This window comes from Bufo gargarizans, chromosome 4 (genome assembly GCF_014858855.1).
Source record: "Bufo gargarizans isolate SCDJY-AF-19 chromosome 4, ASM1485885v1, whole genome shotgun sequence".
Classification (NCBI taxonomy): Eukaryota; Metazoa; Chordata; class Amphibia; order Anura; family Bufonidae; genus Bufo; species Bufo gargarizans.
This window is the reverse complement of record NC_058083.1, coordinates 380,408,459-380,421,132: the sequence shown is the minus strand read 5'-3', so window position 1 is coordinate 380,421,132 and position 12,674 is coordinate 380,408,459. Positions and strand designations below refer to the sequence as shown.

Genomic DNA, 12,674 nt, shown 5'->3' with positions numbered 1-12,674 from the left:
TTTTTCACGTTTGCTGTTTCCTATTGAAATGAATGGGAGACTGTTTCAAGATTTATTTTTAGATGATATGAGGTGGAAACGCCCCAAAATCAGCGCCAAAAAACTCAGTGTGAACTGGCCCCTACCCTAAACACTAACCATATAAGTATTTGCCTGCATCAGTGTTTTATATGAGACATGATATTTTGATTAATGGGGTTAGGCTTGATCATAGATCTAAAATCAATTCAGTCAAGAACTTTGGTGTTAAGAGGTTGTCCAGGTTGAGAGCTGAACCCGGACATGCCCAGAATTTCACCCAGGCAGCCCCTGACATGAGCACCCAGGCAGCCCCTGACATGAGCATCGGAGCAGTTCATGCTCCGATGCTCTCCTTTGCGCTGCGCTGAATCGCGCAGGGAAAAGGCATTTTGTGGTGTTCCGGTGACGAACCGAGCTCTCCTTTGGGCTGCCAGGCGGAGGTTTCCACCCAGCAGTGAGCCCGGTGACATCACTGGCACTGATGGGCAGGCTTTAGCGCTGCCCTAGCCTGTAAAACAGCTAGGGCAGCGCTAAAGCCTGCCCATCAGAGCCGATGATGTCAACGAACACACTGCTGGGCAGAAGCCTCTACCTGGCAGTGTGTTGTAGTAAATAAAAGAGCCCTTGGCCTGCGCGATCCTGCGCAGGACAAGGGAGAGCATTGGAGCATGAACTGCTCCGATGCTCATGTCAGGGGGGACTGCCTGGGTGAAATTATGGGTATGTCTGGGTTCAGCTCTGAACCCAGACAACCCCTTCAATGAAAAAAGATAAAGCTAAGGATAGTCTTATTGCAAGTAATTAAACTTTTTTTTTTCACTTTTTGTGCAGTAAAAAATTGTACTAAGGCCTCATGCACACGACCGTTGTGTGCATCCGTGGCCGTTGTGCCGTTTTCAGTTTTTTTTCGCGGTCCCATTGACTTTCAATCGGTCCGTGGAAAAATCGGAAAATGCACCGTTTGGCAGCTGCATCCGTGTTTCCTGGCCGTGAAAAAAATAGGACCTGTCCTATTTTTTTCACGGCCAACGGTTCACGGACCCATTCAAGTCAATGGGTCCGTGAAAAATCACGGATGCACACAAGATTGTCATCCGCGTCCGTGATCCGTGTCCGTTTTTTCCTATCATTTCAATGGCAAACTTGACTTCGATTTTTTTTTTCATTTTTCCTGTCCGTGGATCCTCCAAAAATCAAGGAAGACCCACGGACGAAAAACGGTCACGGATCACGGACCTACGAACCCTGTTTTTGCGGACCTTAAAAAAAAACCGGTCGTGTGAATAAGGCCTAAGGCTTTGCGATGTGGTTTTTGGTAACAAAGCTTGTAGAAGTGAAGCTCATGAAGTGACCCCACCAGAGCGTCTAGCTTGGGGGAGACATGGGGGCAATGACACCATTATTAGGCAGAAAAGATATAGGTTTAAGGGCCTTGTTTCTTTCCCTGTATCTCTTTTCCCGCCCTTTTTTCTATTTCAGGTAAATCACCTCAGAATTGTCTTACCTGCATTCCAGAAGTTTCCAGCTGCTGTGTGTCAAGGAGCAGCTGATTGGTTGCTGCCTGTTGCTGGGGGAGATTTCCAGCTCCCTGATTTGTTGCTGTACTATCGGCGGGAATCTGTTCCCCTTTATATTTCCAGGTTCAAGCAGAGCTGGCTCAGTAGTGCCTGGAGAAGCTGACCAGCGTCCCACCCCCCCTTCCCTTAATTTATCACTCTGTCATCTGTCGCTGGGCTTTATTAGAGGGGTAGTGTCGCTCAGCTCATGCTGAGTGGATCTTGGTCTTTATATGGTTAATTTATTATTGGTCTTATGGTATCGGTTATGTTGGTATTTTTAAAAGTTATTTATTTATTTAACGTATGGTTGTAAAATATTTTTAAGTGACCCTTAATAAAGCACAGCGGCCATTTCCTCCACTATGTTGTTGATGTCATTTATTTATTTAGGAATAAGTCAGTATGAGAGTGTGTCATTTGCCCCCATGATCTCAATGTACAAACCGCACTGGCAAAACAACATTGCAAGACCGTGGCAACTCACAGTAAGGGCGCATGCACACGGACATTTTTTGTTCTCCGTGCCCATTCCTGTTTTTTTTTGCTGCTTATATGCCGACCCATTCACTTAAATAGGGCTGCAAAAATGGAAATGACTCCGTGTGCATTTCATGTCTTTAAAAAAATAGAACATGTCCAAACAAAAAAAACTATATGTATTTGGTATCGCTGTAATCATACTGACCCACAGAATAAAGATATTATGTTATTTATGCCGAAAAAAGGAATGTAGCAAAATTTATAAAGTAAAAACTCAATGGCAGTATTGCTGTTTTTTCCCACCCCCCTCCCAGAAAGAAGTTAATATAAGTTAATAAATGGAAAAATATAAAAATTATTGGAAGGCAACAATGAAAAAGAAAAAATCACTTGGTCAGTAAGGCCCAAAACAGGCTGGTCATTAAGGGTATAAATAATGTGATGTGTTATATTTGTGTACCTGACAGCATTGTGTGGACAATTAAGGGTTAAAGAGGTTGTGTCATCGCAGATAACGTAGCCTATGTCCTAAACATAGCTGGCAAAGTCTTGGAGGGCGCACCGCGCATGCGTGGCTGCCCTCCACTCATTTCTGTGGGGCCGCTAAAAATAGCCAAGCGCTGGTTCAGCTATTTCCGTCAGCCCTATGGAAATGAATGGGAGCAGTGGCCGCGCAAGCATGGTGTGCTCCCATTAATTTCTATGGGGATTCCGAAAATAGTCTAGCATGCCGCTCAGCTATTTGCGGCTGGCCAGTAGAAAGGCTTGGTGAAAGCCAGACCTGGCACCGCCGGCCACCACTTTGCCAGCGTCATGTTAGGCTTCGTTTTAGAGATAGTTGTGGGGTCAGAAGTGGTACCCGCACCTATCAGACAATGGTGGCATAGCCTAGTGATATGCCCCCATTGTCTGAGATGGGAATACCCCTTTAATACTTTGGCTCATCCTGTTAGGTTGCCAGGCGATAGACTTTCTCCACCCCCTGGTTAGTTTTTACTCAGAGTCGAGTAAGTCTAGCTGTGCTACAGTGAGGACCTACATGTGCAAGCTCCCCAGAGCTAGGCCCGAGCTCAGACAACATTCATTTGTGAGACTTCTACAGCCAAGAAAGCATCTGCTACGCAAAAGTGAGAGAAATCAGGAGAAAGAGGAATCAGGAGGTCTAGAATCTACAAGGCTGTGCATTGGAATCAGTCAGCAAAGTATTGTGCTCGTTTATGGCAGATAGACTTTGCTGCTGTGAGAGGGAACATTGCTAGCATACCCTTCCACACTTTGAGACGTTCCAGCCAACTGTATAGGAAATCTGCACCCCTCAGTCCGGGAATTTGCAGAAACATTTACCTAGAACCTCATAGCTAACCTAAGGTTCTGCATTGAGATTTTAGGAGTGCTTCAAGTTGTCCATACACTGCTATTAGGAATGCACTGTTATTTGCCTTGGAACTGTGCCTTGTTATTACTGGGTGAACTACAACTCCTATTCTACACTTGAGTAAAGAGAGATTTAGGCTACATGCACACGAGTGAAAAAAAAAAAAAAACGTCCTTTAAAAATAGACACTGTCAATTTTTCATGGCCATTTTTCAACCATTTGTGCATCCACTTTCTGGCCGTCTGTCCATTTTTAATGGCCGTTTTGTATCCTTTTTTCATGGCTGTTAAAAATGGCCATGAAAAATGAATGAATTCCATTGCCTTTTTTTTATATATATATAAAGATCCCAACCCCTGCAGTACTTTCACTACACATAATGTCCCCATAATGGCCCCCAGCCGTAATAATGTCCCCCACAGTGGCTCCCATCTGTAATAATGTCTCCCATATTGGCCCCCAGCCGTAACAATATCCCCATAGTTGCCCCCAGCAGTAATAATGTCTCCAATAGTTGTCCCCAGCAGTAATAATGTCCCCCATAGTGGCTCCCAGCAGTAATAGTGTCCCCCATAGTGGCCCCCAGGAGTGGTAATGTTTACCACAGTGGCCCCTGCAGTAATAATGCCCCCTCATAGTGGCCCATAATGTCCCCCCATAGCGGCCCCCAGCAGTAATGTTTTGTTTTTGTAAAACAAAAACAAAAAGTACTCACCTCATCCACTTACACGTGCAGAGGCAGTCGCTCCTCTCTTGATTGAAAAGGACCTGCCGAAGGACCTGCGCACAGCATGATATGGTGCATATGGTGAAGTCATCACACTGAGCCCAGATCCTTTTCAATCAAGAGAGGAACGACTGCCTCTGTGTGTTAAGTGGATGAGGTATTTTTATTTTTTTTTACTCCTAAAAGGCCATATTGCCGTAGTGTACGCGTATTTATCGGCCGTTAGACGGGTGCACTTCTGCCTAAGCAGCCATTAAAAATGGTTCCATTGATTTCAATGGAGTCCGTCTGGCCATGAAAACAGCCAAAAATAGGACATGTGAATGGCCCCATTAGCCTGGTATGGTTCTGAAAATGTCTGTCAAAAAAACGTCTGTCACACTGCTGTTTTACACTGCCATGTGCATGTAGCCTTTTTTTTATCAATACCAACTGACTTGGTTACTGACTCCTTTATCCACCGGCCGCTGCATACCCAATACCAAGGTGTGCCCTGAGGTAAGAAAGGGCGCACCCTCCATTTACTGCATGGCCTCAGGGAGAGCCAGAGGGGAGACTGCCACTGTGAACTGCGAGTACTACTACCACCCTCCTAGCCACAACCACCACTCACACCCTCTTCACCTCTCTCCCAGGTTGCTGCACTAGTACTAGGACCTGTGCATTCAGAGAGACAGAGAAAGAAGCAGGCAAGCGCGATCAGGAGGTCATTCTATGAAGGGTGCATCGAATGGGTTGTAAGCTAGTGCTACGCAACTGTTTAAGGCTATTAGGCCCCTTGCGTTTCTCCCGCAGCGAGTCTGCATCGCAGCACCCGGCCTGACCTCCCATGGCTGCCGGGAGTCACATAGCATTATATTGATTTATGATGCTATGTAAGGCCTCTTTCAAACAGGCAAGATTTCCGCCCAGGTGCAATTCATGGTTGCTAGAAGATCGTCGGAATGGGGACCCGATCATTATCATTTTCCTTTTATAACATGGTTATAAGCGAAAATAATAGCATTCTTAATACAGAATGCTTAGTAAAATAGGGCTGGAGGGGTTAAAAAATACAAATAAAATTTTAACTCACCTTAATCCACTTATTCGCTCAGCCCGGCTTCTCTTCTTTCTTCTTCTTTGCTTTGCAGGAGGAAAAGGACCTGTGGTGATGTCACTGCGCTCATCACATGGTCTGTCACATGATCCATCACCATGGTGATAGATCATGTGATGAGCGCAGTAATGTCATCAAAGGTCCTGAAGAAAAAAAGTGGATTAAGGTGAGTAAATTTTTTTTTTAACCCCCTCCACCCCTATTTTACTAAGCATTCTGTATTAAGAATGCTATTATTTTCCCTTATAACCATGTTATAAAAGGGAAAATAATGCAATCTACACAACACCTAACCGAAACCCAAACTTCTGTGCAAAACGCATTAAAATGTTTTGCACTTGCGCGGGATGTTACACTTCTGGTTTTATGGGAAATAGAAAGGAGGGGGACTGGCGTAGAAAATGCTTGCCCATCCCCTTCCCTGCCCAGATAAATAAATGACCCCCTATGTTCCCATTTTTTAGTACATGATATGGTAAATTAAAGGAAATCTGATTAAATTCAGTGGTCAGTGGGCTGTCGCTCCTGGGCTAGTAGTCAGTACTTACAGGAAGTACTCCCCATTGATGCGAGAGAGATAAGTCCGATGAGACTCGTCGCCCAGCCCTCCCCCACCTCCTGACCATGATTGGCAGGTTTCTTTCCTATGCCTAATAGGAAAGAAAGCTGACAGTCATGGACAGGAGAAAAGGGGAGGGTGGGGATGCAACGCTAATAAGACTCATCTCCCCCCGCAGCGTTGGCGTGCTGTATTGAATACCAGACCAGAAGTAACAGCCTTAGGCATCATGCACACAAACGTATTTTGTTTTCATGTCCTTTTTTTTTTTTTTTTGCGGATAGGATGCGGACCCATTCATTTCAATGGGTCCGCAAAAAATGCGGACAGCAAACCATGTGCTATCTGCATCCGTATGTCCGTAGCCCCGCAAAAAAGAAATAGAACATATACTATTCTTGTCCGTTTTAGGCAGTTACAATGGATCCGCAAAAAAAAAAACAACAGATGGCATAGGGATGGCAGACCGCAAAACACATACGGTCGTGTGCATGTAGCCTTAGCGTGGGCAACATAGTAGAGGTGACAAGTTCCCTTTCCTGTAAAAAAAAAAAAAAAGACATCATCTGTCTATGTGAACAGAAATGTAAAAACGTTATGGCTCCTGTAAAACAGAAAAAAAAAATATATACCGTATTTTTCGCCCTATAGGACGCACCGGCCCATAAGACGCACCTAGGTTTTTGGGGAGGAAAATAAGAAAAAAATTATTTTTAACCAAAAGGTGTGCTTTTGGTGGGTTTGGAACTAATGGTGGTCTGTGGGTGGCACTATTACTGGGGATCTGTGGCTGACGGACACTGTTATGGGGGGATCTGTGGCTGACGGACACTGTTATGGGGGGATCTGTGGATGACGGACACTGTTATGGGGGGATCTGTGGATGACGGACACTGTTATGGGGGGATCTGTGGATGACGGACACTGTTATGGGGGGATCTGTGGATGACGGACACTGTTATGGGGGGATCTGTGGATGACGGACACTGTTATGGGGGGATCTGTGGATGACGGACACTGTTATGGGGGGATCTGTGGATGACGGACACTGTTATGGGGGGATCTGTGGATGACGGACACTGTTATGGGGGGGGGAACTGTGGATGACGGACACTGTTATGGGGGGGATCTGTGGATGACTGACACACTGTTACAGGGGGGGATCTGTGGATGGCACTGTTACAGGGGGGGGGGGGATCTGTGGATAGCACTGTTACAGGGGGATCTGTGGATGGCACTGTTACAGGGGGGATCTGTGGGTGGCACTGTTACATATGTGCCATCCACAGACCCCCCCCCACCCCATAACAGTGCCATCCACAGCCCCCCAGCCCATGACAGTGCCATCCACAGCCCCCCAGCCCATAACAGTGGCATCCACAGACCCCCCCCCCTTAACTGTGCCATCAGCTCGATCATCCAATAGAGGCCACCCCCCCCCCCGCCGCCGCCGCCGCCGCCGCATGTATACTTATATTAATTGTCTTATTCAATTAAATTGCATTAGATATGCCCCCTCACTCCTATATTGCTAATCGAACCTTAAATCCTCATCCTAGGTGCTGTAATGCAGGCCGGGCGGCCGGCGCGTCACTCGCTGACGTCACTTGCCTGCGCCGCCTGCTTCATTCATAAAGTAGGCGGCGCAGGCACGTGACATCGGAGTTACGCTGCCGCCCGCCCAGCCTGCATTACAGCACCTAGGAATAGGATTTAAGGTACGATTATCAATATAGGAGTGAGGGGGCATATCTAATACATTTTAATCGACTAAGACATTTAATATTAGTATACTGGAGCGGCGGGGCGGTGCTATACTACACTGATTGCACCGCCCCGCCGCTATTCCCGGCCCCCAGCTCCTCCTCCCAGTCCCTCCCCCGGCCCCAGCTCACACTACATCGCATCCAGCGATGTTAAATTGTCAGCATTCGCCCCATAAGACGCAGGGCCATTTCCCCCCGATTTTTTTGGGGGGAAAAGTGCGTCTTATGGGGCGAAAAATACGGTATATATATTCTGGATCCTGAAAGGGCTAACAATTTTGTTTTTGCAGTTTTTATTTTTTTTATCACTGCAAATTTACAGATTGAAATAAAACCAGGGATCCACTGCCAACCGTCCAGAAATTCCTGGACAGTCTTTTTTCAGTATCTATGAACATTTTTTATTAATTTTTTTCTTTCTTTGAGGCTTGTGGCACATGCCCACAGGAAATGCTGGTAATGTGTTCAGTATTAGTATCTGATGTTTATAGTTCATCATAATTTGGCTGTCTGTGACTTTTTGGATAAATTGACCAGAAACAAATAAAAATTTAGGTTGGGAACCCTGCAGGGGTGGTGCAAGGATTTTTGCCGCCATAGGCAAGATAAAAATTGCTGCCCCCCCCCCCCCCCTTATCAGATGATCTGCCCATATCATGTTCCACCCCTTCCTCAGCTTTTAAATTAAAAGAACTGCTATGTTTCCCTTAGGGTTAATCCAGCTTCTTGTAGCTGTCTCTTTTTGCGGAACGGAATTGCGGACCCATACATTTCTATGCAATTCCAATCCTGAAAAAAATAGAACATGTTCTATTCTTGTCCACAATAGCGGACAAGAATAGGCATATTCTCTTAGTGCCGGCAATGTGCGGTCCGCAAAATGCGGAACGCACATTGTCGCTGTCCGTGTTTTGTGGATCCGCAAAACACACACGGATGTGTGAATAACGCAATTCTATGTTGGAATGCATAACAAAATGCCTTTAGAGGTATTCCGTTATTCATTCCGTCATAATAGAAGCCTATGGCCTGCATAACGGATCCGCCCGTTTCTGTTATGCAGGAGAGGACTCCCCTGAATAACGTAAACGAGATGGATCTGTTTTGCAGCCCATAGACTTCTATTATGACGGAATGAATAACGGAATACCTCTAAAGGCATTTCGTTATGCATTCTGTCAAAGAATTGCGTTATGGTCCGTGGTAACGGAATCCATAACCCAATTCTGCTTTTACCACCAAACAAAGCCTGAACGAATTTCAAAATATGAAATTCGTTCATCTCTAGTTATTTCCATCAGTTATTGTGAGCCAAAACCAGGTGCGGGTCAAAACTCACTGAATAGGTGCAGATCTTTACATTAGACCCAATCTGAGTAGGCTTCACTACTGGTTTTGGCTCAAAATAACTGATGGAAATAACTGAAGTGTGAACTTGGCCCCTACAAACCAAACACACACACACACACACACACAAAAAAGAATACTCAAGTGTGAATGTGACCTAGGAGGCAAGTTGCAATGAAGCAGGTCCTCTGTGGACATCATCCTGTTCTCTGAGAGCCCCAGGAGTACCATAGCCTAACAGCAGGGTGCAGCCTGGGTTTATGTACAAACTCTCCAATCCAGCAGCTAGTGGAGGAGGAGAAGGTGTCATATAACCGTTGTATCCAGTCTCCTCTGCTAGGTGGGATGGTGATGCTGGGGGAATATGAGGAGGAGGAGAGGGTGAGGGCTTCAGCCTCCTCCCTGACTCCCCCTCTCCTCTCCAGCGATCATCTGGAGCTGTTTCTGCCTCTGGGAGGAGGAGCAAAGACTAGAACAGAGACTTTCAAGTCCTAACATATAGTCCTATAGCAACTGTGTGCAAAGTCTGCGCCCATGTCTCCTGGGACTAGGAGCTCCTCCTGGCACCACGCACTATGAGAAGGAACCAGGTAGTAGTAGACCTCTGGCTGTACTTGTAGTCTGCCCCTCTGCTTTCTGTACTGCTCTGACCATCTGTGCATGTGAGCCACTATGTTTCCTCCATTCACTGCTCCACAAGGCTGTGCAGGATCATGGCAGGATGGGTCTGAAGAGCCGGATCTGAAGTATGCTTAGATACCACCTGCGTGGAATGCACAATGACTATTGATCTGCTGGGGGGTCACTTACTTTAGGCATGTACATTTTATTTAATTTTTTTCACCAAAATGTATAATTGTGGTTTTAGTATTTTTGAGATGGAAACTTTTCAGAGTTTTAAGCAGTATATGTGTAAATTGGTATGTTAAGCCTTTATTTGTACAACACTGGGCTGATTTCAATGATGGGCTTGTGTGATAGAGATATAGTTGTACTTTGGAACATCTTTGCGGAAATGCATTAAAAAGTTGGAGGTTGGTCTTCTCAAAGTAGATATTCAGTTTGCATAAAGTGAAAATCTTGGATAAGAGAGTGGACTTCTCTAAGAGCTGGTCTTCAGGGTGGTTTCACTTTGGGATGAGTGGAATGACTTTCCCTGGGAAGATGTCTGTTATTACTGCAAATATTTAAAACGGTATTCTTGTGAGGGACATGAATGGCATGTCCACAGGGATGTCAGAAATGCTTCTGTATCGGGAACAGGCCCCATTTCGCTGCCTCTGCCTCTCCATTCAGGTCTATGGTTGGGCTAAAATGAGCCAAGTAAGCATCTCTTACGCCTTTAAAGGGCTTGTCCACAAGTACACCACCCAGTGAGGCCTGTGAAGGGAGCTATACTTTCCTGCTTCAAGCTGCTCGGTTTCGGCTCCATGGGTCCTGGGCTGTCTTCACTGCATTTTTGGTCCCTGTATGTAAATTTCCTACTTGAACAGGTCTCCATTTACTGCTGCAGTCATCTGTTTCCAAGCGGCACATTACTGCTGGGTCACATGCCGCTTAGGGACATGTTACCGCTGAGGCCAGTCATTAGCTGCGATAGTACACATGACACCATTTGAGCAGAAAGCTCAGAACCCATGGGGCCACAACCGAACAGTAGGAGCAGGTAAATGTAGTTATCTTAATCACTGTCCTATAGGCATTCTCCATGAGCCACCATATTGAAAGGTATACGTTTTACATTGCGCTGATTGATGGAAACGTAAGACAACACCTTTATCATCTGTTAAACATCCACGTACTTTCTTCTTCTTTTGATACACTTCAAATCTTTTATTTTTTTTAAAAAAGTTTCAGAAAAACTGAATTATTTTTGGGTAAAAAAAAAAAATTAAGGACAAAAACGTATGGAAACATGAACATCTGTCAAACATATACGTTAAAAACCGGATAGATGACCACAAAATTGCATACGTTTTGTATACCTCATTTTACTGTATGTCCAAACGTATCCACTTGACGTACAGCAAAAACGAGATGTGAACAGGCCCTTAGAAAAGAAGACTTCTTCTATAATGCGATGTGCATATTTTTGGGTGAATCGAGGAGAAAAAAAACCTGTGTATCCTTGGCATAAAATTGGAGGCACTGAATACGCTCACATCAGGCGATTTGTCATAGTGTGTATGAGGTATGATTAGCATTATTTCTGGTTACTTGTATGGCCATCTTCATGTGACCTCTCTGGAATTGTCCTGATATGTGTATGCAGAGGTTTTGTCATCTTCTCCACATAAATGTGGTTTTCAGCTGCTCCAGTGAGTGGTAGAAACATGGAGATTTCTCGCGTCTGGATATATAAACATAAGCTCTGTTCTTGAGACTGTTTGAGACGTGTTTCTGCCATGTGTCATTGTTTCCACTGCCGAAAAGGACTGCCTTCTTTTCTGCAAGCCTGAGGAATACCGTGCCTTGGAACATGATAGATGCCAAAATGTCTCTCTACCCAGACAATAGGATGGTGGAACAAGCTAAATCTCCACATAAGCCCTCCTGTGTGGCGTAGCTGCACGTGTATGTGCAGTCTCAGCAGCTGATACACTTGGGCCGCCATAAAGTGATCTAAGGCCTCTAATGTACCTCAGTGTGGCCCCAACTCCAGCATTGCTTCTAGGGAACAAAGGGCCAGATTTACTAATGTTGTCTTAGGGCAAAAAGTAATCAGGGGGCACACCCAGTGAATATAGTAGAGTGCCAGCCACGGCATAAATAATCAGTAATGAAACCCAAAAGAGAAGAACACCACAAACAAGGCTGCACCTCTTTAAAGGGGTTTTCTCATCTCAGACAATGGTTGCATATCGCTAGGATATGCCCCCATTGTCTTATAGGTGTGGGTCCCATCGCTGGGACCCGCACCTATATCGAGAACGGAGCCCTGAAAGTGAGGGAGGGCGCACTGGGCATGCGCAGCCGCCCTCCATTCATTTCTATGGGGCCGCCAAAAATAGCCGAGCACTGGCTCGGCTATTGCCATCTGGCCGATAGAAATGAATGGGAGCATGGGCCGCGCATGGGTGGCATGCTCCCATTCACTTCTATGGGAGAGGTGGGGATTAGCGCTTGGTGGTGGATGGACCCCGGGAAATCTGGGGTCCTCCAGCCACAGCGCTTCCCACTCCGTTCTCGATTATAGGTGCGGGTCCCAGCAGTGGGACCTGCACCTATAAGACAATGGAGGCATATTCTAGCGATATGCCCCCATTGTCTAAGATGGGAATACCCCTTTAATAAAAACTGTAGTTTATTAGCCAAATGTAAAAGCCCAAGACATTAAAATCATTGTATACAATTTAAATCATTGTGCATGGACTACAAATACATCAAAGCAGACACCTGCAACATCCAAGTTCCCAATAGGAGCCCACACATGCCGTCTAAAGCAATATACCATCCATAAATCAAGTATCCAATATTGAACAATACTTATCAAATATGCAAGACAGCAGACATGGAGTGCAGGGGATGTGTCTTAGTTACATAGTATAACCTTAAGGGCTCATTCACATGGCCGGCAATGTATGCGGGCCACAATACACGGGGCACCTGCCGTGTGCATTCCGCATGGGTCCGCAAATATGGAGATACGGAACGGAAGCACAGAACGGAACCCCATGGAAGCACTACGGATTGCTTCCTGGGGTTCCGTTCCATGCCTCCGCACCGCAAAAAGATAGAAC

At 45.7% G+C, this 12,674-nt stretch overlaps 1 protein-coding gene across 4 annotated transcripts in view; it reads left to right on the top strand.

Moving 5' to 3' along the window:
• The first annotated feature begins 9,375 nt into the window (after positions 1-9,375).
• Positions 9,376-12,674, top strand: part of NINL (ninein like) — a 144,280-nt gene continuing 140,981 nt past the window's right edge. For 3 of the 4 annotated variants that reach the window (XM_044292572.1, XM_044292571.1, XM_044292569.1), the window contains exon 1: positions 9,376-9,524. The gene's annotated coding sequence lies outside the window, so the exon portion shown is untranslated. Of the gene's footprint in view, positions 9,528-12,674 lie in introns of all 4 variants that reach the window. The other variant, XM_044292570.1, reaches the window with a different exon arrangement.